Source organism: Cetorhinus maximus, chromosome 5 (genome assembly GCF_964194155.1).
Source record: "Cetorhinus maximus chromosome 5, sCetMax3.hap1.1, whole genome shotgun sequence".
Taxonomy (NCBI): domain Eukaryota; kingdom Metazoa; phylum Chordata; class Chondrichthyes; order Lamniformes; family Cetorhinidae; genus Cetorhinus; species Cetorhinus maximus.
In genome coordinates this window covers 142,147,989-142,175,442 of record NC_135883.1, presented here as the reverse complement: position 1 = coordinate 142,175,442, position 27,454 = coordinate 142,147,989, and the positions used below count along the sequence as shown (strand labels likewise).

General features: G+C 44.5%; 1 protein-coding gene across 3 annotated transcripts in view; it reads left to right on the top strand.

Annotated features, from left to right (window-relative positions):
• mettl24 (methyltransferase like 24) overlaps nucleotides 1-27,454 on the top strand; it is a 132,675-nt gene that overhangs the window by 75,479 nt on the left and 29,742 nt on the right. The window lies entirely within an intron of this gene.

Here is a 27,454-nt window from a genome sequence, read left to right as displayed (position 1 = left end):
CCTCCCCCACCCTTTCAGCCAGTGCATTCCAGCTCATGCAGTTCATTGCGTAAAATGAAGCTCTCCTCATTTCCTGTCTGGGTGTTTTAGAAATTACCTTAAATCTGCATCCTCTGATTACCCACCCTCCCTGGCAACATCATACAATTCCGATTTGCTGGCATTCAGAAGGTACCTGTGGGCACCTCAGCCACCTAAATGTGAGCAGTTAAAACAGTGGCCAGGACAGAAAGTCACCTGGCTGGATTTTAACAGTCTCCCTCTGCCACATTCCCATCGAGGTTCTCCAATCTGCCTACCCACCCACCACCCCCGCCAAACTCTCTCTCTGCACCCACCGGCACCCAAACCCTGACCCTCTTCCCCCTCCCATTCAGGAAAACTGTGATTTTTGACCAGAAGAGGTTACACAATTTCTTAACACATGTTTCCCATTGTATTTATTATTCATTTCTTCATTAAGGGAATATTTTGAAAGACTAGAGCATTTTGAGAGAAAATACCAGTGTTCTGGTATCACCGACCCAGTGCTCTGGACTGATTTCATTCAGATTCCACATTATTTTGATTAAGAGTCTCAGACATGCTTTGGATGATGCACGTTCTTGGGCACCAGATAATTGCCTATTGAAACATATATGAGCTTGCGTTCAGGGAAAATATTTGCTTGACATTGGTGGGAGCAGGCATCAGTTATCTCAGCTGGTGTTCTCCTAACTGCACGCTGTAACTGTGGTGGAAGATGGACAGAAACTCTGAAGAAATGTTGTGGACACCATTTACTTCCTTTCTCCAGGCTCTCAGCAGGAGATTGTGCTGTACAGAAGGCCGACTCCTGGGAGTAGGCGAGACATCCTGATTTTATCGACAACAATGCGAGGGAATAGAACTTTCACTACTTCAGGCACTCAACACCCCAGGTCAGGTATAGCACAGCTAGGTGCAGTGTAAAGCTCTCTCTGCTCTGGCCATGGAGCCAATCTAGGCCGAGTGCATAATGTTCTCATTGACTTGGTTTCCAAGCCTGGGTTATTTTAACTTTGACTGGGGTTGAATACCCAGCATCCTGAATTTCTCCGAGATGGAGAAGTTAACGCCTCGAGCGCTGTCAGCATTAGAGATTTCGAGGTGGGCTAAATAGATAGAGGCTTTCACACACCTCCCGCAGAGATCAGTGAGACCGATGAAACTCGGCAGCAAGGCACAGATCAGGTATAGCACAGCCAGGTGCAGCGTAAAGCTCTCTCTACTCTGGCCTAAACATGGAAAAGTGTCCCCTACTCTACCAGAGCAACACTTTCTCCATTTTCTACACCAGCAATCTTGTGATTTCCAGTTCGTGCTGAATTAGGGACTGTTTTGTACTTTGGGTCTCTGCCCTTAAACGCAACATTGAGACCATCCAATCTCATTTAACATAGGACCCTTATAGTTAGCAGACAGGGCAGACTTTCATCTCATTAATCTGGGCTGAATTTGAAGCCTGGAACCAGACCTAAGTAAAGAATATTTAACTCATTCCACCACTTCATTCCCTAAATCATTTCATCACAAGAATATGTTTATGTTTTCGACAACAAAAAGCAGAATATTTTTTCTCATTAATGGCTGTGCAATGGAAGACAGCAGGACAGCAGAGATCATACATGACCTTAGAAGCTTTCAGCCAAGGAGTTTATTGCCTTTCCCAAGCTCGCTATGTTTGTAATATTCTGTGAAGATGTCGCTTGTTATTCAGTATGTTTTTATTCCCAATGCTGAAGGTGTTTGGTAAACTCTTACAGAAAGATTTCCAAATACTGATTGCAATACAGCATAATGAGCTCAAACTTGAAGTTCCTGCTGCTTATGTTCACCAAGGGTTAGCAAGTCCATTAAAGTAGTGCAGTTAAAGAAATATTTTGTGTTTGTATAGCTCCTTTCACAACCTCAGGTTCTCCAAGTGTTTTGCAGCCACTGAATCAGTTACTGTTGCACAGAAACAGGGGCGGTCAATTTGTCCCACAGCAAGATCTCACAAACAGTAATGAAGTACGACAGTTCCCAAGAAACGCTACATGACAGTCCACCTCACACTCGAGGGAGCAGAGAAAAGAAGCAAAGAAGCACGGCGAGGAGAAGTAAGGGTAGAGAATGGGTTGTGAAGTAGAGCAGAAGTTCTGTCTCCAGTGATTGACTTTCAGTTTAAAGGGCCTGATGTGTTCAGCTCCACTTTTGACTGTTGTTTGACCTTTAATGCGCCTTTGATGGACATGTTTCTCTGGCAGTCATGAGCAATAGGAGTCTGCTTGATGCCAAGGAGGACACCCACACAAGAAGTTGTCCTTGCAGAAAAGCATTTTCTGTCGGATTGAAAAACAAAGCCCCAAGCTGAAAAGTATAAGTAAATACATAGTAATAGCAAATTTATAATGTGCTTTACACTGTGTCAGGATTGTTCCTGCAGCACATTGCTAAAAATAAAATCTATCAATCATATATATATATATATATATATATATGGCTCTTTATTACTAAATAAATAACTTAAATCATCTTCATCAACTTTTCTTCCTAGTCTTTCCCTGTTTTTCCTCTGTTACTTTATCAAACGCCCTCTCTTTGTCCTCACATATTCTGCCTGTTTCTTTGTTTCTCCTTGTTCCTCTCAGGATGCCTTGGCTACAGCTGAGGCAAGCCCTTCAGACATTGGACTGTCCATTTCTCTCTGTTGCCAAGCTTATCTATAATATATTATGGATATAATATATATATTACATTATATTATGTCCATAATATATATATTATCCATAATATATTATGGATATAATATATGATATATATATAATCTATAATATTATGGATATAATATAATATAACGGATAAGATATATTACCTATAATATATTTTGCTGCCGAAACCAGGAAGGAAGCTTCAGTGTCACTGAAATGAAAAGATGAAAAATAGAAACTTGCACTTCAATAGTAACTTACACTATCTCACTTTGCCCCAAAGTGTTTTACAGGCAAATTCGGTATTTCGGAAGTGCAGTCACTGTTGTATTGTGGGAAACTCAGCCACCAGTTTGTGCACAGCAAGCCTCCACAAAAAGCCATGTGATAATAGCCAGATCTGTTTTTGTGACATGGATTGAGGGATCAGTATCGGTCCGGACACTGGGATGACACTCCCACTCTTCTTCAAAATAGATCCTTCAAATATAATCTTTCATATCCACCTCAGAGGGCAAACGAGATCCCGGTTTAATACTTCAAATAAAAAAACAGCGCCTCCAATAGTCACCTAAGTATTACACCGGAGTGTTAGTTCAGATTTTCTGGTATTGGACTTGTACCTGCAGCCTTCTGACTCTGAATAACCAACTGAGCCACGGCTGTTGCTGGACATCTTCGTGCCCACAAAGGTTGAGCGCTTTTCTCAAAGTTTCAAAGACCTGGGGCTGCATTTTACTTGCCTCCGCCGGATGTGTTTTTGGAGGGGGGGTGGGGGCGGCGGTCGAACGTAAAATAGGGTGGGTGCCCACCCGTGGGTGCCCACCCCACCACCTTCCCACCCACCCCCACCCCCACCCCACCACCTTCCCACCCACCCCCCGAGCTCACCCCCTTAATAAGGGCGCTGAAATCGGCAGCCCACCCATCGCACTTAAATAGGTAATCAAAGGTCAATTAGGTTTGTTGTCAATTCACTTGACCCTGATAATACGCTGCCCATGCCCATAAAGCGGCTGGCATGGGCAGTCGGGCAGGAGTGGGTAGCCCGATTTTTTAACAAAAAACTATTCAAAGCGCGAGAAGGAAGGGGGAGTTCTTTCTTCGGGGGGCTGCCCTTTGTGGATCGAGAGTGGCCCTCCTGAGATAGAAACCCCACCCCACCAACCTTTCTTCCTACCCGCCTGCTGCCTTAAACCCAAGACCCCCCACCCACGATCCCCTTCCCTAACCTGCCCAAACCCTCCCTGCTTAGGATCCTGTTACTTACCCGTTTCCGGGGATCCATTGGGCCTTCTTCCTCCTTCTCCTGCAGCCCCGGCAACGCCCACTGACCCGCTCTCCGAGCTGCTGGGGCTGATGGAGCTGCCAGCCAGTTGGATTGGCCAGCAGCTCCTGAGGGCGGGACACACTGGCCCTGTTTAGTCCGCCCGCAGCGCTTTGTGGCTGTGGGTCAGGCTGGCATGGAGTGAGTCAGCTCCACACCGACTTTGCCTCAGGAGCTGGGGGGAGGAGGTGGTGGTGGGAGCAAGCTATCGGCCTCCGCCAGCCCTCTGATATTCAGCCCCTGATGTAATGAGCTCCATGAGCTTGTAATACCGACAGTGGAACAAGAGATTCCGCTAACAAGGTGCTGAACAGAAATATTTAGCGGTTTCTTTTTGCAAATTATCTGGTGGGAATTCTTTTCCATATCAGTGTGGCATATAAATTAGCTCCCCTTTAATTCTGAGTCTGTTACTGCATGCATACTGAAGTGAGATTTTAGATTTGTGGTAGATTACAAGTTAATTGAATTGAAGTAAAAGGATTATTTTGGTGAAGAAATGTTTTGTAGAGGTACATATGTAAAAAGATCAATTGGGTGTTTTATAATTAAACTTGAATATAATTGCAGTCTAGTGGAAACATTAGGCAACAGCTACAGCAAAGGAATAAATCAAGCTCTATTGAATGTACACTGGAAATGGAAAGATTTACAGGGCTATGAGGGATGAGTAGGAGAGCGTGACTAATTAGAGAACCCTTTCAAAGAACGGGCAAAAACACGATGGGCTGTGTAAGCTCCTTTGATGCTGTATGTTTATATGATTGTTGTATTAGTCTGTGCACTCATACGAATTGTTGAAAAGGCCAAAGGAGAGTCCAGTGTAGGGTGATGTCATCCTGGAGGAATTTGTCTGGTATGGTACAATACGTGGGTGCTACACTAAGAACGTGCTTGTTTTTATTGAAAGCCAGTGATTTCACTCGCCATGCCACAAGAGTAACAGGGGCAAAAATCCGTAGCTGCAGTTTTGCATCTTTTTGTTATTGGGTTGGTTGACTGCACCACTGTTACCATAGTAACAAGGTTACGACCACGGGAAAATGATGGATGGGAAAAGACCATTGAGGCTGTCGTCACGGGCATCACAATCCTCAATACTGCCTCATCCACTACCTCTCCTGGAAGGAGGTTAAAAAAAAAAGGGAACATGCCCTAGGACAATTCGGTGGGGGTGGTGAGGGTGAAATCTGTGAATTCCTCTCTAACCTTGAAGGTGATCAAAACAAGAAACCACAGTCCCCATGAGGCACAATGTCCAAAACCTCGCCTACCTGTTTATACGTTGGGACATCAGACCCATTCGAGCCCCGCTCCAGGGGCAGAATTTTACATTCGGTGTGAGGGGGCCGGAATGTAAAATAGTGCACGATGACGTTGGGTGTGTGTCCCAACGTCATCGTGCTGTCTCGTGATATTTCATTCGGCGGGCCCGCAGCCAATTCCAGCACACGCCCGCCGATAATTGAAAGGCCTATTAAGGCCATTAATTTCAAATTTACGCTGCCCGTCCAACCTTATGGCTGGTGGGCAGGTGAAAAGGCCAAGCGGTCATTACGTTTTTTTAGGAAACCTCATCCACGAGCGGGATGAGGTTTTCCTAAAGCTTTTACAACTTGAATAAAAACTTTCTTTGAAAAGTGAAAACATGCCCCATCTCATGTGACACAGTCACACGAGGGGACATGTTTCATTAGATTTTTACTGTATTTATTTACTTTTTTAAGAATTGCTTCAATCTCTCTGAGGCAGCTCAGTGCTGCAGATCTGACTCTCCCTCCTCCTCCCGCCCGCACAGGTAGCCCTCACGTTACCACTCCCTTTCCACGCTGGGTGGGCCTTAATTGGCCCACCTGCGTGAAATCGCGGTGCGGAGCCAATCGGGGGTGGCGGGCGGCTCTGGACCAGCCCCGCCCCCTCCCACCTGGCCAATGAAAAATTCTGGCCCAGGACTTAATGTCCACAGAAGATGCTCTCATAATGTGGCCAAACAGGTTGATTATCAAGCTGCAAATCTTTTCAATGGCAGGCGGTAAGAGTGGGGGAATCTCCTGGTCAGTCAGAACCGTGTGGTAGCTGCAGCTCAACAGCCTCTCCATGTTAAAAGACTCCAGATGCAGGTTCCTGCCACGGGCTGTACTCCATGGCAAGCGTCCTCCTCTCTTTGAGGGACTGCTACAGAGAAAGAGACAGACACAGAGAGCGAGAGAGAGAGAGAGAGAGAGAGAGAGAGAAAGAGAGACATCAGACAGGGAACTTGTCTGGCACCCATTTGAAAGTTTCAGTGAATTGGGGCTCTCTGCACAAGCTGGCAAATTGTCCCTGGAGGTTGATGCCAATCTCTGTGTAGAGAGACATCCTGTCACCAAACCTAGTTCTATGTTTACAAAATTAATAATGCTGGTTCTCCCTAACTTACCCACCCGGACTCAACCTAGCCCGTTCATTATTCTAGCAGTCTGCTAAGAGCTGCCTGTTCTTCAGAGAGGTTGATAGATTTTTTATTAGATAGGGATATCAAGGGGTATAGATTAAAGGTGGATTAATGGAGTTGAGGTACAGATGGTACAAACTGCATGGTCTTCCCCTGTTCCTCTGTTGCACATCTGTAATTTTTCCAAACTTTATGAGAAGGGCAGGTTAAAGTGCAACAGATGTAAGCTTCTGACCACAAACTGTCATAATCCCACTGGGGGGGTAGGGGGGTGGGGGGGCATGTAAAATAGGGCAGGTGCCAATCTCCAACACCTTCCCGTTCACCCTCATATTGTGTGGGATGGGTGGATGCTGAAACTGGCAGCCCGCCTGCCATGTTTAAGTAAATAATCAAGGGTCAATCGAGCTTGGCAACAAGCCAGTTGACCCCGGTAATACATTGCCCACGCCATAATACGGTTGGTGTGGGCAGTCAGGAGGGCATGGGCAGGCCATTAAAAAAAAAACCATGTCAAAGGACGGGAAGGAAAGCGGGGGCTACTATCTTTAGGGGCTGTCCTTTGGGCATTGGGAGGCAGCCCCCCCTAAGAAAGTACTTCCCCTTTCTTCCTAACCACCTGCTCCACAAACCCACCACCCCCTCCCCAAACTGCCCAAATCCGCCCCCCCCCACCCAAAACCCCGGACTTACCCTGCTCCGGGATCCATGGGCCTTCTTCTTGGGACTGCTTGCTGTCCCAGCAGCACCCACTAACGTGCTCTTGCGCTGCTGGGACTTCTGATTGGCCGGCAGCTCCCAAGGGCGGGACATCTTCCCCAGCCAAGGGTGGAAGCCCCACTGGCAGCCTATTTAGCTCACCCATAGCACGTTATTGCAGGCATCCAGCGAGCAAAACTGCTCTTCCTTTGTCTTCCACGATCACTTTGTTTGAATCTACCTGTTCCATGTGTTTGAACTGGGGTTGCGATGGTGCATTCGGAAGTCACCCCTTCACCAGTAGTACGTGTGGCCTGATGAATCAGGCCTGAGTGCACTCGCCGCTGAACTCCCAATTCCACATGCGGAAGAGTTTTGTAAGATTTGGAGGCAGCATTTCTCAGGCATGCTGGCTTCATTACACACTGCAAATAAATGCAAATCAGTCCTTCATTGATCCCAGGGCTTCTTGCAGAGCAGCTCCTGAGTTCCTGTTATGAAACAAGTGCTAGCAATTGGTTGAAGAAGTTCATGACATAAAGCGGGTTTGCCACCTTATTAAGAATCGCATTCTGGCTGATGTCTTTGCTATGAGTAACTAAACTGTGAATGTCTTGCAGAGAAGTCAGGATTCGGCTACATCAGATTCTCACCAAAACAGGATTTCATTTTTGGTCTTTTAAAGGAAACCCTTTACAGTCTTGTAAACGATAGAGCCTCAGCCTGAGGTTGCTGTGTGATTCCCATGTACCACTGAACCCACATATGCTGGAGGGCATACTGCAGTGATTGTGGCCCTTGGATTTTAAGACCCAGATTTTTTTTCTTTCCTGCTTCTTACTCTGATTTCCTTCAGTTCCTTTGGTGTATGCCTTCCACAGCAGAACTTCAGCCCTTTAAGAGCTGCTGCACCCCCTGCCTTCACGCAGGTCCAAACAGGGAGATGGCAGGGAACGATCCAGTTCCTGTGCTGGCGCTTTGAAAAACCTATCCTGTTAGCCCCATTCCCCTGCCCTTTCCCCAGAGCCCTGCAATTTTTTCCCTTTCAGGTAATTATCCAATTTCCTTTCGAAAGTCACTATTGAATCAGCTTCCATTAGCTTTACAGACAGAGCATTCCAGATCATAACAATTTGCAGCCAAAGGTAGAAACTCTACTCCTCTCCCCTCTAGTTCCTTTGCCAGTTGGCATTACCCTGCGTCCCTTTGATTATTCATCTTTCCGCACTAGGAGCATATTTAAACCATTCAAATTAGCCCATCCCACAGAATCCCCTGGGACCTGTCTTCCGCCCAAGTAACGTGGATGTGCGGCGGTTTTTTTGGCCCCAGATGTTGTTCATGTAAAATCTAAGTCTACCTATTTAGTCTGCTGCAGATACTGATCCCAAAGTGATAAAAATGAAAAGAAGCTTGCATTTCTAATAGGGCCTTTCATGACTTCAGAACACCCCAAAGCGCTTCACAGCCAACGTGTTACTTTTAAAACATATTCATGGGTTACAATGTAGGCAATTTGTGCACCACAAGGTCCCATAAAAAGCAATGAGATAGAGGACCATCTGTTTTAGTGATGTTGATTGAAGGCTAATGTTGGTTAGGGGACTTGTAAAACTCCCTTGCTCTTCTTCAGTGAATGCCGTGGGCTGTTTTTTTTAATCCACTTTAATGGGCAGGGAGGGCCTCACTTTTACATCCCATTCAGAAGACAGCACCTGCAGCAGCGCAGCACTGAAGTATCATGTTGGACCCCCAGAGGGAGGATTAAAACCATGACTTCCTGATTCAGAGGCAAGAGTACGATCACTGAGCCAAGGCTGACGATATATGCTGTAGCTCGACAGGATCTCAATATACTGCCTCACTGGTACACCAATTCCACGCCCAAGGGACAACTCTCTGTATGTGTAAAGCATGTAAAATTTAATTTTTTTCCCCCCCTACCACTGCCCCCTCCCCCCACAGGGCCATCTGTCACTTGTTCCATGTTGTTCTTTCACACAATGCTATCCTTGTTCTGTTATACTCGATGGGCTGAAGGGCCTCTTCTGTACTCTGTGATTCTGTGATAATCACATTCTGCTTTCTTACCTTTACGCCACAATTAGCACCTTTTGGCACTAACCACTATCATTAACAATCCCTTTGTCCTTGTTAGGTTCATGACGTCTTTTTAAATCCCTCCTTTGTCCTCACCTACCGCTGGTCTTCTTTCCAACTCCACCTGCTCCACCGCACCCCCCCCAACCTTAAACAGTATAAATTTCATCATATTTCCACTTCTCTTCAGAGCTCTGAAGAAGGGTCATACGGACTCAAAATGTTGACACTGTTTTTCTCTTTCCACAGATGCTGTCAGACCTGCTGAGTTTTTCCAGCATTTTCTGTTTTTGTTTGATGTAAAATTTAATGTTTAGAGTGAACAAGCTGAGCCATCCCCACTTTCCAAATGTTTACATTTGACTGCAACTAGATTTAAAAAGTGGACAATCAGGAGAACTTTTATGATGCAATTTTAAAATTGCACAGCACGGAGTTAGGCCAGTCAGCCTGTTGAACCTGTGCTGGCTTTCTGAAGGAGCTGTCCAGTTAATCTCATTCTCCTGCTTTTTCCCCCATCGCCACTCATTTTCCCTTTTACAATTATTTATCTGCTTTCCTCTCAAAAGTAACGTCAGATCCTTTTCCCATCATTGTTTCTGGGAGGCCATTCTAATGTGCGTTTTTGAGGCTGTGTGTTTTTGCTGCTGTCTAACATGAATAGCCTTGGGTTGTAATTTACCTTATTCCTAAGAGTTTCTATGGTTCATACGTGTTATATGCTAGTTTAGCCATGGCTGAACGCTAGGCTATGCATCATTCAACATCATTGTCACTTACACCTTAGATATCACTGTATAGTGACCTAACTGTACAGGGAAACTAGTCTCAACAAGATGACCTCAGTAAGCAAGGGAAGATTCCCTTGTCGTCTGCAATGTGAGGCTGGACTTTGTCAGAGCCAGGGCTCACACGTTCCCCACACCACTGACCCTGGCCCATTTCTGGGGTCAGGATATCTGGCATGTAGAGAACTGATGCCAGTACCCATCTCAGGTGAGGTGCAGGTAGGGAGTTGCTGGGGCATCTTGTTTACAATGCATGTTAGCCAACAGAACCAGCTAAAGAATTTTTTTTCCACCCAATCCTAATTTCTTAAAATTTGACTAAAGCAAGCCATTGCCCCCTGGCAAGTTGCCCTATGCAAAGTGGCCCTTTAAATGTTAAACCTTCCCATTCCTCCCACGGCCCATAGTAATGCTAGATACCAAGATGAGAACATATTGGCATTCTTTGTGCCCGGCGTTGCTGAGAGCTCAATGGAAAATGCATCATACAACATCATTGTCTCTTACACCTTATATATCACTGTATAATGACCTAACTATACAGGGAAACTAGCCTCAACAAGATGACCTCAATAAGCAAGGCAACATGTACTCCACTGACTTCTGAGCTGTATTCTGGTATGATGTTCCTGGATGGGTATATGTTTCATCAAGGTTGCTTAATGGCACAGGTTATTGTGAGGCTGCACTGGAAAATGATTCATATTACTGACGCTTTAGCACTTTGACTGCATGCTCTGCGGGGTGGTGGGGGTTAGGGTTGTGGGGGGTGGTGGGAAACGATGTGCAGTGAGGGAATTTTTTTGATGTTGTTGGTTTCAGGCTAGAATAATATCAGCATGGGAGTTTTGAAACCTGGACTGGGTTTTCCTGAAACAAAAGTCTGCAGTGTGTAAATAGAGCTTTTGTTCTCTCAAACTCTCAATCTTGTTAACCTGCTGAGACTGGCAGCTCTGGAATTTTACTGGTGACCCTTTCACAATCTGCCTCCATATGTTGGCTGCACAGTACCATCTGCCAGGAAGTGGCTGTGACAAATGTAACCCAGTGCAAGGTGAGGAGGTCACGACTGTGCATTTAAGAGGAAGCAATTTAGCTCTTCATGATTTCAGGGCACTTTTCTTCCTTTAGCCGACATATCTGAGCAAGTTATCTGCAGCCGGCAATCACTCAGCTCACCTGCTCTCCCCTATTGGAATGAATACTGTTCTATGGAGACAGAGAAAATGGAAACAAGGAGATTAGAGAGAGTGTTTTAGGTTTTTCCGCAGTGTTACTTGTCTGGAGTACACTGGGAAATTCTTTGGAAGTCTCTCAGCCTTCAACAGAAATAAAAATCAGGACAGATGTAAAACAGACTTCACCCATTTTGCACTATTGCACAATGTCAAGATCTACCCCATGTTGCCTGTGTTGGCTCTTTGCCAGAGGAATCTAAAATGATTCCCATTGCCCCGCTCTCTCTCCACACTCTTTATCGTCTTTCCATCCATTATTTAACCACATGTGCCTCAAAAGGTGCAAAGATCTTGCCTTGCCTGTGGAAAGAAATTCCACTCTCCAACAATCCTTGGTGTAAATAAATTTCATAAGAATTTAGAGGGGTTGTTGTTATAACCATTATGGCAGGAAGTTGATATAAAGAATGCTGAGTAAAAATGTTGAGCTTGCAGCTTGCATCGATGAGTTCCTACCAGTCGGGTAATATTGTTCCTTCAACAGGCCAAGGGTACCTTTATCCTTCAGTTGCACACTTCATAGGTCTCAATGTGATTTCCTCCAAATTATTCTGTACCTTCTTCAGTTATCGAGACCTTGCTGCACAAGCCCAGCAATAACTCTGTTAGTAACTTACTGGGGTTACTGTGGTATATTTGCTCTTAAAATGGTTGTGGGCAACTTGCAAACCATGACTGCCCCTTCCAGCTGCAACATGTGGCCTGCGACACCTGGTTAAAGCTCCATTTCCTAACCAGCCAAGTGTGGCTTGTTGCCACAGAGTGTTAGTACTTCTGTCTTTCTGTCCTTCACTGTGCAGCCGGACAATGGCGTAACTCACAGTTATATAGTGATTTTAACATTGAAGCATGTCCCTAAGTGTTTCACCGAGGCTCAAGGAAAACCAGATATTTGCCAAGGAGGCAGAATGACCAAAAAGCTTAGTTAAAAAGATAGATGTTAAGTATGGTCTTAAAGGAGGAGAGGGAAGTGGAGAAGCAGAGGTCTTTATGGAAGAGATTCCATAGGAAGGAATCTATTATTTTGTTCTTTAGACAGCCAAGGACATTGCGTCTTCCTCACATCGCCCACTATTGGCTGCTCAGAAACCAATGTCAATGAACGGGGATATGGAGAGCTCAGGTTGGGAGGAGGAAGGAGGGATTAGGAGGATGAACTGAGGCAGGAAGGCGGAGCCGGGTGAGGGTGTGTTGGAGCACTGAAAGATGTTATAGATGTGGGCAGGAGTGAAGTCATGAAGGGATTTAAACACTTTACAGGCCCCCGAGGATCAGATGGCAGGTGATGGGATGGGCCATAAAATTGGGCACCATGACAGTGATGCTGTTCCCACTGCCTACCTGCCCTCATCTGCACCCACTGCAATTTTACCAGTGGCAGGCGAAGCATTGCGCAGGGTTGGTTGGCGCCAAGTGTCCAGGGCGACTGGTGGCTGGGCAAGGGGAAGGGCACTTTCTTTTCTGGCCCCCTGTGCCCACTGGAGCCCCCCGCCCCGGCAAGGTATTTCCCTCCCTGGATTTCCCCTCCCCCTCCTGCACTGTCCACCCTACCTCTCTAGGGCTGGCTGCAGTCCCAGCAGTGGCCACCACTCCTGGCGGCGCTGCTGGAACTAGTGAGCTGCTGGCCATTTGATTTGGTGGCAGCTCTTGGAGGCGGGACTTCCTCCCAGATGGGGCCAGGAGGCCTGCCTCAAGTCAATTAAAGGGACCCTTCCCCCAGCATAAAATTCAGCCCAAAAATGAGAATTTTAAATCTGAGGCATGGGGAGACAGTGTTGATGTAACTCAGGAAGGACAGGGGTGATGCATGAGTAGCTCTGCTAGCTGTCAGGTCATTCAAGCACACCACACACGTACAGAATCACAGAATTGTTACAGTGCAAGAGGAGGCCATTTGGCCCATCGTGTCTGCACCGACTCTCTGAATGATCGTTATGACTCAGTGCCTATGCGAGTAGTTGAAATTTTCAAGTGAGATTGATAGATTTTTGTTCCAGTAAGGATATCAAAGGAATAAAGGAAAGTGAATGGACCTGAAGTACAGATCAGCCATGATCAACAATGACAGGGCTGTTGAGGGACTCAATAGCCTACTGCTCCCCCGCTACGTTCCAGCCTTGATGAAAGGTCATCGACCTGAAACGTTAACCCTAAATTTCCCTCTCTTTGACCTGCTGAGTATTTCCAGCATTTTCTGGTTTTGTTTCAGATTTCCAGCACCTACAATATTTTACTTTCGTTCCAATTCGTGGGACTTGGTACGGGATAGGGTAAAGGGAGCAGAGTTGCGTGAGCTGAAGTTCACAGAGAATGGAGGATGGGAGGGAGGCCAGTGGAACAATCAGGTCTGAAGATGACAGAGGCATGAACGAAGGTTTCAGTATCAGATCTGCTGAGGCAGGGATGGAGGCAGGAAATATAATCAGTGGCAACAGCACAAAGTTTGTGAAAGAAAGAATATAAACCTGTGTTTATATTGGGCCTTCCACACCCTCACAACTTCACAGCCTTTGATGTGCAGCTACTGTTGTTTTGTAGGTGAAAACGTCAGCTAATTTGTACTCATCAGGATCCCAGGAATAAGAAAAATGAGCAAGTGATCTGTTTTAGTGATGCTGGTTGAGGAATGAATATTGTCCAGGGCATCCAAGGCCACCCACTACTTTTCTTCAGATAATGCTGCAGGACCTAAAACATGCACCTGAACATGCAAAACAGGCCTTAGGTTTAACATCACATCCGTAACAGCACCAGCAACAATGCAGCACTTCCTCAGGACTGCACTGAAGTATCAGCCTCGATTATGTGCTCAAATGGGGCTCCAGCCCACAATCTTCTGACACGGAGCAAAAAGTGCTAATGCTGAGCAATACTACATAGTGAGAATGAGAAGCTGCAATAGCCGCACATACTGATGCTGGTCAGAGTTAACTTGATTATAGACTCAAAAAAAATCATAGAAACTTACAACACAGAAGGGAGCCATTCGGCCCATCCTGCCTGGGCTGCCTCTTTAAAAGTGCAGTCATGCTTAGTTCACATCCCTGCTTATGTATGGAATCAACTTCTATCACCTTTTCAGCTAAAGTGTTCCAGATCCTGAAAAATCTGAGTGAAAATATTTTTCCTCATCTCCCTTTAGAATTTCATTCAACGATTGTGATTCCATGACCATTGGTTATTGACCCACTCACCAGAAAGAATAGTTTTTCTCTATCTACTCTATCAAAACCTCTCATCATTTTGAAAACCTCTATTAGGTCACCCCTTAACCTTCCTTGTTCCAAGGAGAACAATCCTAACTTTTCCAATCTCTCTTCATAGCTGAAGTTCTCCCATCCCTAGTAACAGCCTGGTAAACCATCTCTGTACCCTTTGTTCATCTTTCCAGAAGCGTGTTTCTTTTTTATATTCATTCACGGGATGTGGTTTTCACTGGCTGTGGCAGCATTTATTGTCTATCCCTAGTTGCCCTTGAGAAGGTGGTGGTTGTCTGTGTGGTGTAGGTACACCCACAGTGCTATTAGGAAGGGAGTTTCAGGATTTTGACCTAGAATTGGTGCCACAGAATCGTGCACAATACTCCGGTTGAGGCCTATCCAATGGCTGATAAAGCTTTAGCATGATCTATTTGCTTTTATATACTCTGTGCCTTTATTTATAACCTCAAGTAACCCATATGCTTTTTTAACCACCTTATAAACTTGCTCTGCTACATTTAAGATTTTGTGTAAATGGACACCAAGGTTTCTCTGCTCATCTACATTTGTCAGAATGGTGCTATTTACAGCATAGTACCTTTCCATATTAGTCTGCCCAAAGTGCATCATTTCACATTTCTCCATATTGAATTCCATCTGCCATACTTCTGCTCATTTCACCATCCTGCCTATGTCATCCTGAAGTCTATAACCATCAGTTGCTTGATAGTATAGAACAAGAATATTGCTGAAAAGAGAGACATGTTGATGAAGCTTTTCATCTTGCACTCATCAAGACAAATGCAAGAATACCAAATTTCAAATGATCGTAATGTTTGTCTTATCAACCAATCAACATCCTTTTCTCTTGCAGTATAAATGGTTGTGATCCTTTGAAATTTGACATGTTTTGCATTTGTTCCTGATGAATGCAAGATGAAAAGCTTCAGCAACATGTCTCTTTTTTCAGCAATATTTTATAACTAGCCTCATCATGATTTACTGCTTTACCAAGTTTCGTTTCATCTGCGAACTTTAATATGCAGCTCCCTACATCAGAATGTAGGCCATTTATAAAAATTGCACAGAGCAATGAACCCAAAATTGACTCTTTGGAAACAGTATGGCAAACCACCTCCTAGTCTGATAAACATCCATCCACTACCACCCTTCGCTTCCCGTCACTAAAGCAACTCTGAATTCATACCAACATTTTCCCCTTAATTCCATGGGCTTCCACCATCTGAATAAGCGTTCTGTGTGGCATTTTATTGAATGCCTTCTGAATGCCCATATATACTACTGCACTACCTTAATTGACCTTCTCTGTTACCTCATCAAAGAATTCAACCAGATTAGTCAGATGTGAATTTACCTTTAATAAATCCATGCTGGCTGTCCCTGATTAACCCATGCCTTTCCAAATGAAAGTTTATTTTGGCCCTGATAATAGTTTCCATAACTTGACCGACCACTGATGTAGGCTGACTGGCCTATAGCTTCCTGGCTTATCCCTCTTCCCTTTCTTGAACAGTGGCATAACATTAGCAACCCTCCAGTCCTCTGGTATTACTCCTGTATCCATTGAGGATTGAAAGATTGTGACCAATGCCTCTGCTGTGTTGACTTTTGCTTCCATCATCAAACTAGGATGCCTTACACCTAGACCAAGTGACTTACCAACTTTCAGTAATGCTAAATGTTTTGGTGCACCTTCTCTATTACATTCTTTCTATAAAATTTCCCTCCTCTTTTTAATGTAACCTTCACATCAACCATTCCCTTTGTGAAGACAGATGCAAAGTATTCATTTAATACTTTAGCCGTGTCTTTTAATTCTCCATGAAGATTTCCCTTGTGACCCTACCAGCTCAAATTTTTTCCCCAGCTAACTGCTTAGACCTTGTATGTTTATAAAATGCTTTAGGGTTCAACTTAATTTGCCTGCTATTTTTTTCTTGTAACCTCTCTTTACCTTCCATATTAACATTTTTCAATTCCCTTCTGTGCTTCCCATAATCTTAATTGAATTATAATTAATTTGACCTTTCCTGACGGAGCTGGCCATTCATAACACCCAGTGAAATTGCTTTTTATAGAGCACTTTTCATTGCATCATAAAGTGAGTGTCCTTTTAAAAATTAATTGCGAGTTGGAACAATTTTTGGGTCCTGACCCCACATTGGCTGTCAGAGAAACCTACCTGGGAGATCCTGCAGGAGACGGCCAATTAAGAGGCCACCTCCGGGTCCTCCAACAAACTAAGGAGAGCTGGTGCGTAGCCCCAGTGCCGCTGAAGGATGGGAAAGTCAAAATTTGGAAAGTCAAAATGCAATCCATCAGAGTCAGCATGGTTTTATGACGAGTAAATCGTGTTTGACTAATTTGCTAGAGTTCTTTGAAGATGTGACAAGCAAAGTGGATAATGGGGATCCTTTGATGTAGTATATCTGGACTTCCAGAAGGCCTTTGATAAGGTGCCACATAAAAGATTAATACACAAGATAAGATCACACGGAGTTTGGGGTAATATATTAGCTTAGGCAGAGGATTGGCTAACCAACAGAAAGTAGAGAGTTGGGATAAATGGGTCTTTTTCTGGATGGCAAGCTGTAACTAGTGCGGTGCCACAGGGTTCGGTCCTTGGGCCCCAACTATTTACAATCTATATTAATGACTTGGATTCAGGGTTAGAAGGTACTATAGCTAAATTTTCAGATGACACCAAAATAGGTGAGAAAGTAAGTTGCAATGAAGAAATAAGAAATTTACAAATGGATATGGACAGGTTAGGTGAATGGGCCAAAATTTGGCAGACGGAGTTTAACGTGGGTAAGTGTGAGTTTATCCATTTTGGTCAGAAGAATAAAAAGGCGACTTATTATTTAAATGGAGAGAAGCTTCAGAATGCTTCAATGCAGAGGGATCTGGGTGTCCTCGTGCATGAATCGCTGAAAGCTAGTATGCAGGTACAGCAGGTAATAAGGAAGGCAAATGGAATTTTGGCATTTATTGCTAAAGGAATAGAGTATAAAAATGGGGAAGTGTTGTTACAACTGTACAAGGCATTGCTGAGACTGCACCTGGAGTACTGTGCACAGTTTTGGTCCCCTTACTTGAGGAAGGATATAGTTGCATTGGAGACGGTTCAGAGGATGTTCACTAGATTGACTCCAGAGATGCAGGGCTTGTCTTATGAGGAGAGATTGAGCAGTTTAGGCCTATACTCACTAGAGTTTAGAAGGATGAGAGGAGATCTAATTGAGGTATATAAGATGCTAAAGGGGATAGACAAAGTAGACGTGGAGCAGATGTTTCCCCTTGTGGGGCATTCTAGAACGAGAGGCCATAGTTTTGGGCTAAGGGGTGGTAGATTTAAATCAGAGATGAGGAGGAATTACTTTTAACAAAGGGTTGTGAATCTGTGGAATTCACTACCTCAGAGTGCAGTGGATGCTGGGACGCTGAATGAATTTAAGGAGGAGATAGACAGATTTTTAATTAGTAACAGGTTGAAAGGTTATGGGGAGAGGACGGGAAATTGGAATTGAGGCCGAAATGAGATCAGCCATGATCATATTGAATGGCGGGGGCAGGCTCGAGGGCCTGAATTGCCTACTGCTGCTCCTAGTTCTTATGTTCTTCTTATGTTCCATGGGGACAGCAAGGGTGCCTCCTTGAGATCCTGTGAGGAGGTATTCAATTTAATAAAATAACCGGGGTCATGGTTGCCAGGCCAGCCCTGTGGAGGGAAACCCTCTGGCTGCGTCTCGAATGTTTGGGGGTGGAGGGGGGGGGACGGTGGTGACGTGGGTTTGGGGCGGTGTGAGCCCAAAGGCCTGATGGGCCCTCAAGCCAGCTGCCAGCAAGCCATCTCCAAGTGGGGGCTCGCCTGCCAATCAGCACAAATGTTAATTATACAGATTGGTTACCCACAGGCAGATAGACTCTGTTCGTGATGGTCCCACACCTGGAAGATCACCCAGAGGCAGCATTGGTCCACTGACCCAATGCCAAATTTGATGGATTTCCTCCTGATTCTACCGGGGAAGATTCTGCCCTTCGTGGGCTGACAATTGCGCACGCGTCATCTTGCATTGGCAGAAGTTTTAGTGTGTAAAGTTTACAATTGTGCCAACGATTAGGAGTAGATTGGAGCTCATACAGCATCATAAATAAGCACCAATTGCAAGCTTCACACACTAAAACTTTTGCCAATGCCAAGATGACACTTGAGCAATTGTCAGCCCATGCGCAGGATCCGATGACGTCATTTTCAGGAGACACAATTCCAATCTTCAAAAACAGTGACAGCTTCTTTTTGACTATCTTCAAACTTATAATAGTAAATCTTATTCCATTGCCCATGTATCCCCAAAGCGATTTAGATCATAAAATAACATCAGGATGCAACCAGGTGGACCATCCCTCTGAACTAATTAAATGGATCATCTGAAATTTCAAGCAGTTCCCCGCGTCCTGAAGCCGGTGGCGAGTGGGCACTTGGGGCACTGCCACTTCCCTGTCTCTGTCTCCTGCTTCTTCTCTCTCTCCCCAGCCATTTCTTTCGCTATTTCATCTTTTAATAAATTTCCAAAAAGACACCAATGCGATGCCGCATTTTAATTGGGGGGTTGGGGCTGAGGATGGGCGGACGGAGCGGGTCCTATTTGCCACTTGCTCTTTCCAGCCCTGTCTAAGAGGTTTGGGGTGAGCTATGGGTGGAAGGGGTTGTGCAAAGTGTTAACTTGATGCTGTCAGCGCTGGAATATTTCCAATTCCAGGGCCAGCCATGCTGCACCCTATAAAGAAAGCGGCCGTGCATATAACTGTACATGTGCGGCATTGGCAGCAAATGCAACCAACTTTATATTACAGCCATTTTGAAAATATTGTGCAGCCAGGATGATCATTGACAAATGGTCCTTGAAGCCATTTTAATCATTGTATTCCTAAGTCTTTTAAAATATAGTTGGTAAATGTAATGAAAATCACATACTTCAGAATTACTAGCCTGTTCTTTAAAAAAGACTGTTTCCAATTTGTTGCATGTGGTGATGTTATCCCTCGAGATTTATCCCCCTCGTCACTGTGTATATAATTGGTAATGTATGTTCTCCCTGTGGTACATAATCTATTTCCATGGTAACTGATTGTAAACTGAGGGTAATGGTGAGCTCAGTGCTGCTGACTACTGTCTCTGCTCCAGGAAGATAAAGTCTTTAAGATAAGTACCTTCTGTAGCTTCCAAATATATACCACTCACGTTTGGCACTACAGTAGATAATATGCTGAGCATGAAACTCTTGTCCTATCCCATATTGTTCTAAACTTAAATCTCTTGTGGTTTGCAGAGCCTCTGGGGCATAACAAGCCCTTTAAACTGGGATTTGTGACAAACCCACATGAAGCAAATGGTCTTGGGTGATAGTTGAATCAACATGCAGAGCTGTTTCTATTGCAGGCACCATACAACCACAGGGTAGACTCAAACCAGCTCTTCAGAAATCCACATGGTTAACATTATTACTTTTTTGCTTCACTGCTAGCGTGCATTCTTGTCCCCATAAGAAAACACTCCAATTAAGATGCAAGAATTGGGCTCTCCACACCTGGTTTGGAAGAGGAAAACCAGCTGGGTTTTCTACTCCTGATTTACTCACTCCTAGCCAATAATTATTCCTCGAACAACATCACTAAAACAGATTACCTGGTCTCATTGCTGCTTATGGGACCTTCTGGAAATTGGCTGTTGCATTTGCTATGTTAGAACAATGCCGCTTTACCTCATTAGCTGTAAAGTGCTGAGGGACATCCTGAGGTTGTGAAAGGTGCTGTATAAATGCAAGTTCTTTCTTTTTATAATCTAAGCCGTAGTAACTGCAAAGTGGGCTGAATAAAGGCCATTAGTGAACCAGATGGGTTTTTACGACAATCAACATTCCAGATTTTTTACTGAATTCAAATTTCACCATCTGCCATAGTGGGATTTGAATACCACTCCGCCACTGCCTCCCCATAATGTCACTGGACTAGTAATCCAGATGTCCGGCTAATGCTCTGGGGGCAAGGGTTCAAATCCCACCATGGCTGCTGGTGGAATTTAAGTTCAGTTAATAAAACCTGGAATTAAAAAAGCTAGTCTCTCAGTTAGAGTGACAAAGAAACCATTTTCAATTGTTGTAAAAACTCATCTGGTTTACTAATGCCCTTTAGGGAAGGAAATCTGCCATCCTCACCTGGTCTGGCCTACATGTGAAATGGCCCAGCAAGCCACTCAGTTGTATCAAATTGCCTCTAACCCTAAAAAAAGGAATAAAACCAGACGGATTGACCTAGGCACCGGGAACAATAACAGCACACACAGCCCTGTTGACCCTGCAAAATCCTCCTTACTAACATCTAGGAGCTTGTGCCAAAATTGGGAGAGCTGTCCTACACACTACTCAAACAACAGCCTGATATAATCATATTCACAGAATCTTACCTTACAGACAATGTCCCAGACACCATCATCACCATTCCTGGATAAGTCCTGTCCCACCGACAGAACAGACTCAGCAGAGACCAAAGGCCATAAGACGTACGGGTTGCCCTGGGAGTCCCCAACATCAATCCTGGATGGCCAGAAGTCTCATGCCATCAGGTCAAACATGGGCAAGGAAACCTCCTGCTGATTTACATGTACTGCCCTCCCTCAGCTGATGAATCAGTGCTCTTCCATGTTGAACACCACTTGGAAGGAGTACTGAGGGTGACAAGGGCACAGAATGTACTCTGGGTGGGGGACTTCAATGTCTATCATGAAGAATGGCTTGGTGGCATCACCACAGACCGAGTCTAAAGGGCATAGCTACTAGACTTGGTCTGCAGCAAGTGGCGAGGAAGCCAACACGAGGGAAAAACCTACTTAACCTCGTCCTCTCCAAACTGCCTGTCGCAGATACATTTGTCCTTGACAGTATTGGTAGGAGTGATCACCGCACAGTCCTAATGGAGACGAAGTTCTGCCTTCACATTGAAGATATCCTCCATCGTATTGTGTGGCACTACCACCGTGCTAAATGGGATAGATTTCAAATAGATCTAGCAACTCAAGACTGAGCATCCTTGAGGTGCTGTGGACCATCAGCAGCAGCAGAATTGTACTCAATTAGAATCTGTAACCTCATGGCCCAGCATATCCCCCACTCTACCATTACCACCAAGCCAGGGGATCAACCCTGGTTCAATGAAGAGTGCAAGAGGGCATGTCAGGAGCAACACCGGGCAAACCTAAAAGTGAGGTGTCAACCTGGTGAAGCCACAACAAAGGTCTATTTGCATTCCAAACAGCATAAGCAGCAAGTGATAGACAGAGCTAAGCGATCCCACAACCAAGGGATCAGACCTAAGCTCTGCAGTCCTGTCACATCCAGTTGTGAATGGTGATGGGCAATTAAACAACTCACTGAAGGAGGAGGCTCCATGAATATCCCCATCCTCAATGATGCGGGAGCCCAGCACATCACTGCAAAAGGGAAGTCTGATGCGTTTGCAACTAGCTTCAGCTAGAAGTGCCAAGTGGATGATCCATCTCGGTCTCCTCCAAAGGTCCCCAGCATCACAGATGCCAGTTTTCAGCTAATTTGATTCACTCGACGTGATATCAAGAAACAGCTGAAGGCACTGGATACTGCAAAGGCAATGTAACAATATTCCGGCAATAGTACTGAAGACTTGTGCTCCAGAACTTGCCGTGCCCCTAGCCAAGCTGTTCCAGTACAGCTACAACACCGGAATCTACCCAATAATGTGGAAAATTGCCCAGGTATGTCCTGTACACAAAAAGCAGGACAAATCCAACCCAGCCAATTACCACCCTATCAGTCTACTCTCGATTATCAGTAAAATAATGGAAGGGGTCATCAGCAGTGCTATCAAGTGGCACTTGCTTAGCAATAACCTACTCACAGACGCTTAGTTTGGGTTACGCCAGGTACTCAGCTCCTGACCTTATTACAGCCTTGGTCCAAACATGGACAATAGAGCTGAACTCCCAAGGTAAGGTGAGAGTGACTGCCCTTGACATCAAGGCAGCATTTGACTGAGTGTGGCACCAAGGAGCCCCAACAAAACTGGAATCAATGGGAATCAGAGGGAAAACTCTCCACTGGTTGGAATCATACCTATCACAAAGGAAGATTGTTGTGGTTGTTGGAGGTCAATCATCTCAATCCCAGGACATCACTGAAGGAGTTCCTCAGCGAAGTGTCCAAGGCCCAGCCATCTTCAGCTACTTCATCAATGACCTTCCTGCCATCATAAGATTAGAATTGAGGATGTTCACAGATGATTGCACAATGTTCAACACCATTCGCGACTCCTCAGATACTGAAGCAGTCTGTGTCCATGTGCAACAAGACCTGGACAATATTCTGGCTTGGAGTGATAAATGGCAACTAACATTCGTGCCACACAAGTGCCAGGCAGTGACGATCTCCAACAAGAGAGAATCCAGTTTTGTCCCCTTGACATTCAATGGCATTACCATCACTGATCCCCCACTATCAACATCCTGGGAGTTTCCATTGACCAGAAACTGAACTGGACTAGCCATATAAATACTGTGGCTACAGAGCAGGCCAGATGCTGGGAATTCTGTGCTGAGTAACTCACCTCCTGACTCCCCAAAGCCTGTCCACCATCTACAAGGCACAAGTCAGGAGTGTGATGGAATACTCTCACTTGGCTGGATGAATGCAGCTCCAACAGCACTCAAGAAGCTTGACACCATCCTAAGCAAAGCAGCCCACTTGATTGGCATCCCATCCGCCATCTTCAACATTCATTCTCTCCATCATTGATGCAGAGTGGCAGCAGTCTGTACCATCTACAAGATGCACTGCAGCAACTTACCAAGGTACCTTCGACAGCACCTTTCAAATCTGCAACCTCTACCATCCCGAAGGACAAGTGCAGCTGACGCATGGGAATAGCCCCATCACCTGGAAGTTCCCCTCCAAGTAACTCACCATCCTGACTCAGAAATATATCGCCGTTCCTTCACTGCCGCTGGGTCAAAATCCTGGAACTGCCTCCCAGCAGCACTGTGGGTGTACCTACACCACAGGGACTGCAGCAGTTCAAGAAGGCAGCTCACCACCACCTTCTCAAGGACAATAAATGCTGGCCTCGCCAGTGACACTTACATCCTGTGAAAGAATTTAAAAAACAGTGGGAGGTGGTGGCGTAGTGGTATTGTCACTGGACTAGTAATCTAGAGACCCAGACAGATGGTGAAATTTGAATTCAATAAAAAAAATCTGGAATTAAAAGTCTAATGATAACCATGAAACCTTTGTCGATTGTTGTAAAAACCCATCTGGTTCACTAATGTCCTTTAGGGAAGGAAATCTGCCGTCCTTACCTGGTCTGGCCTACATGTGACTCCGGACCCACAGCAATGTGGTTGACTCCTCAATGCCTTCTGAAATGGCCCAGCTCACCACTTAGTTCTCTAGGGCAATCAGGGATGAGCAATAAATGCTGGCCTAGCCAGCGACACCCCCTCCCATGAATGAGAAAAAAAGACATCTGGCTACAACAGAATCTCATCTTAACATCTGGTTACGAGTCTGCAGGTTTGCTTGTATTAACATTCCAAAGCCAAGTCAGGAATCTGATTGGTTTTTGATTAGAAATGAACAGCAGTTAAGACTGTGGATCTCCCCATGAAACTAATTGCTATCCCTAGACAGAATTCTTTTCCTCCTCAACATGAGACCAAACAATCCTTTGGAGCTGAAAATACTACATCAAGGTCACTGTGCATCTGGCATAATTCTAGAATCATACAAACAGCAGGAGGCCATTTGGCCTGTTGTGCCTGTGCTGTCTCTTTGAAAGAACTATCCAATTATATCCAATCCCCTGCTCTTTTCTCATAATTAACCCAGCACATTTTTACTTATAAAACTTATATCTAATCCCTTTTGAAAGTGAAGGGTAGCATCTTCAAGAAGCAGCTGAATATTGCATTAAGTGTTGGCCTGGTCTGTGCCTGTAGGTGTATAAGCTAATCTATCACGTAGTGATAGAATGCTGAGAGAATACCAAGATCATTTTTGGTTTGGGTAATTTTTTTAATGCCGGAGGCACAAATTGTCATGGTGCAGTATTTTTTGGACCCACAGCATTGTTTTGTTTCATGTCAAGGGAGAAAAATAATTGCCTAGACATAGCAATATCACAGGGCAGCAATTGTTAAAGGGCTAGTAGCTTCCCTTAAAGCTCTGTGTGTTTTTTTAAATGGTCTTTTGCCAGACCGGTCGATAGCCACATCAGGCATTGGAGGCCATTCACAATGAGGTCCTCGCATGAAAGGTGATCTTTAGCAAAGGAGAGGGCCACCAGCAATAAATAGTCACCATTCTTATCAGCCTGTAAGTGGTGGATTTGTAAAGTTGCTCCCTGGAATTCAAATGGAGGATATTTTATTACTTTGTTTTACCACCACAGAGATCTGGCCATTTCAGTTGTGTATATCAGAAACTCAGACACACATTGTGCTGGATTGCCCAGACATTGAGAACGATAGTTGGGAAAATCATGTGTAGCTCATGCCCAGATTTCCAATATGTACAATGTAGCTACTGGCAGCACAAAGTTGGATAATTTCTCCGTTATCCTCTGAAGAACAAAGAAAGACTTGTATTTATATAGCACTTTTCACAACCTTAGGATGCCACAAAACACTTTACAACCAATGAATAATGGGCTTCAAGAACATGCAAGAAGCTCGACATTATCTAGGACAAAGCAGACCGCTTGATTGGCAGCTCATTCACCATCTGAAACATTAATTCCCCCCAGCAACGACGCACAGTGGCAGCAGTGTGTACCATATACAAGGTGCACTGCAGCAATTTGCCAAGTCTGCTTTGACATCACTTTCCAAACTCTGGGCCTTTACCACCTAGAAGGACAAGGGCAGCAGACGCATGGGAACACCAGCACCTGCAAGTTCTCTTCCAAGCCATACACCATCCTGAACTGGAACTATGTCACCATTCCTTTACTGTCAGTGGGTCAAAAAAACTGTAATGTCCTTCCTAACAACACTATGGATATAGTGATTCAAGAAGAAAGTTCACCATCACTTTCTCAAAGAGAATTAGGGAGGCACAACAAATGCTGGCCTAGCCAATGACATTTACATCTCATGCATGAATTTTAAAAAAGAGTACTTTTAAAGTGTATTTATTATTGTAACATGGCAGCCAATTTGTACACAGCAAGCTCCTACGAGCAGCAATGTAATAATGAGCAGATAATCTGTTTCTATGTTGATTGAGGGATAAATATTGACCAAGACAGTGGGGATAACTTCCTTGCTCTTCTGCAAAATAGTCATGGGATCCTTTACATCCACTTGACACATGAGACAAGGCCTTGCTTTAACATCACATCCAAAAGACAGCATCATTAGTAATGTAGCCCTCCCTCAGTACTGCTTTGGAGCATCAATCTTGATTTTTTTTTTGTAGTCAAGTCATGGAATGGGACTTGGAACTGACAACCTTCAGGTTCAGAGACAGGAGTGCTACCAATTGAGTCACAGTTGACACATGGCATCAATATTTTTGATGGTTGTGGAGATGAAATTGGACTTCTGTGATGGCAAATCAGCAACCTGTTTTTTACCTCACCTGACTGCAGCAAGAAGGAAACACGGGCAGGGTGAAAAGGGGCTGGTGATTTGCTAATACCTGCATGTGCTGCTGTTGCAGTTGAATTTTACCCCCCTGTCAATGCTTATCCTGCACCTCTTGACTTCAACACCTTTGAATTGATACCATTGTGGGGATAGTTAGGGCCAGGGAGAGAAATCCTGGGCCCTGGCGCTTCTCCTGTTTCTGGTCCCTTATACCCTCTTCCCCACTTTAACCCTCCCCCCTCAATCATGCATGCTACTTTTTCCCCTTTCAAGATTCGCCGCCAATCAATTCACCAAACAATTACAGAAAGGTACTAGTAAAATGATAACGCCCATTGTTGGCATCTGGTTACAAATATCGTCCGAAATATTAATGACCCATGCTGCATATATAAAGAGTAGCAATGATATAATGCACTGTTAGTTTGTATGCACCCTTTAGGTGATCCCCCCACAACTATTAAACAAACCAGAGAGTACAAATTTTACTTGAATAGCATCGTGCAATATTGTTAATTTGACAGGAAAATATCTCAATAGTTATTTATAACACTGTGCAGACAATGACACTGATTTCAGTGACTGCCTCAGCTATCATTAACATGTTCTACACATTGAACCATCAACCAATTCATATTTGGGGAAAGATTCAATACTTGCAACCCAGATAAACTGCACAAGATCTTTTCCATTCTGTAGAAGTAGTCAAAGACTTTCTCTGTCTGGGTGCATGATATTACTCAATATAATCATTTCATACAATAGGTGCAATTGGATTCTATTTTATTAGCAATCTCACAGGATAGAAAGATCAAATGACTCCCGAGCAACAAAGTGGGATGATTGAACAATATAGGTCTTCACTGCCCGTGAGAAGTTTTGGAGCCCTCAGGTGTCTCTGTGTGACACAACTTTTAAGAGGCCAGAGGACAAAGACTGAATGGTTCATAATTAAATGTGTTTTCTTGATCAGCAAGTCTGAAGACTCTGCTGATTTTTGCTTCTCAGAACAATATATTTTCAGTATCTACTATGCAACACAACTTTATCACATTATTTCCATTCCTCAAAAACTCATAAAAAGCACCAAGATAGAGTGGGGTAAGTGGACCAAAGGACAAGATTGAAGTCAACGGAAAAGACTCTTGAGAATCATGTGCAGTGTAAAACAGGTTACTGTTTCATTATGAGCTCATTATGCACTCCTATCCTGGCAATTTCACCCCACAAAGCCCGCTCACAGTAAACATTCATTAGCA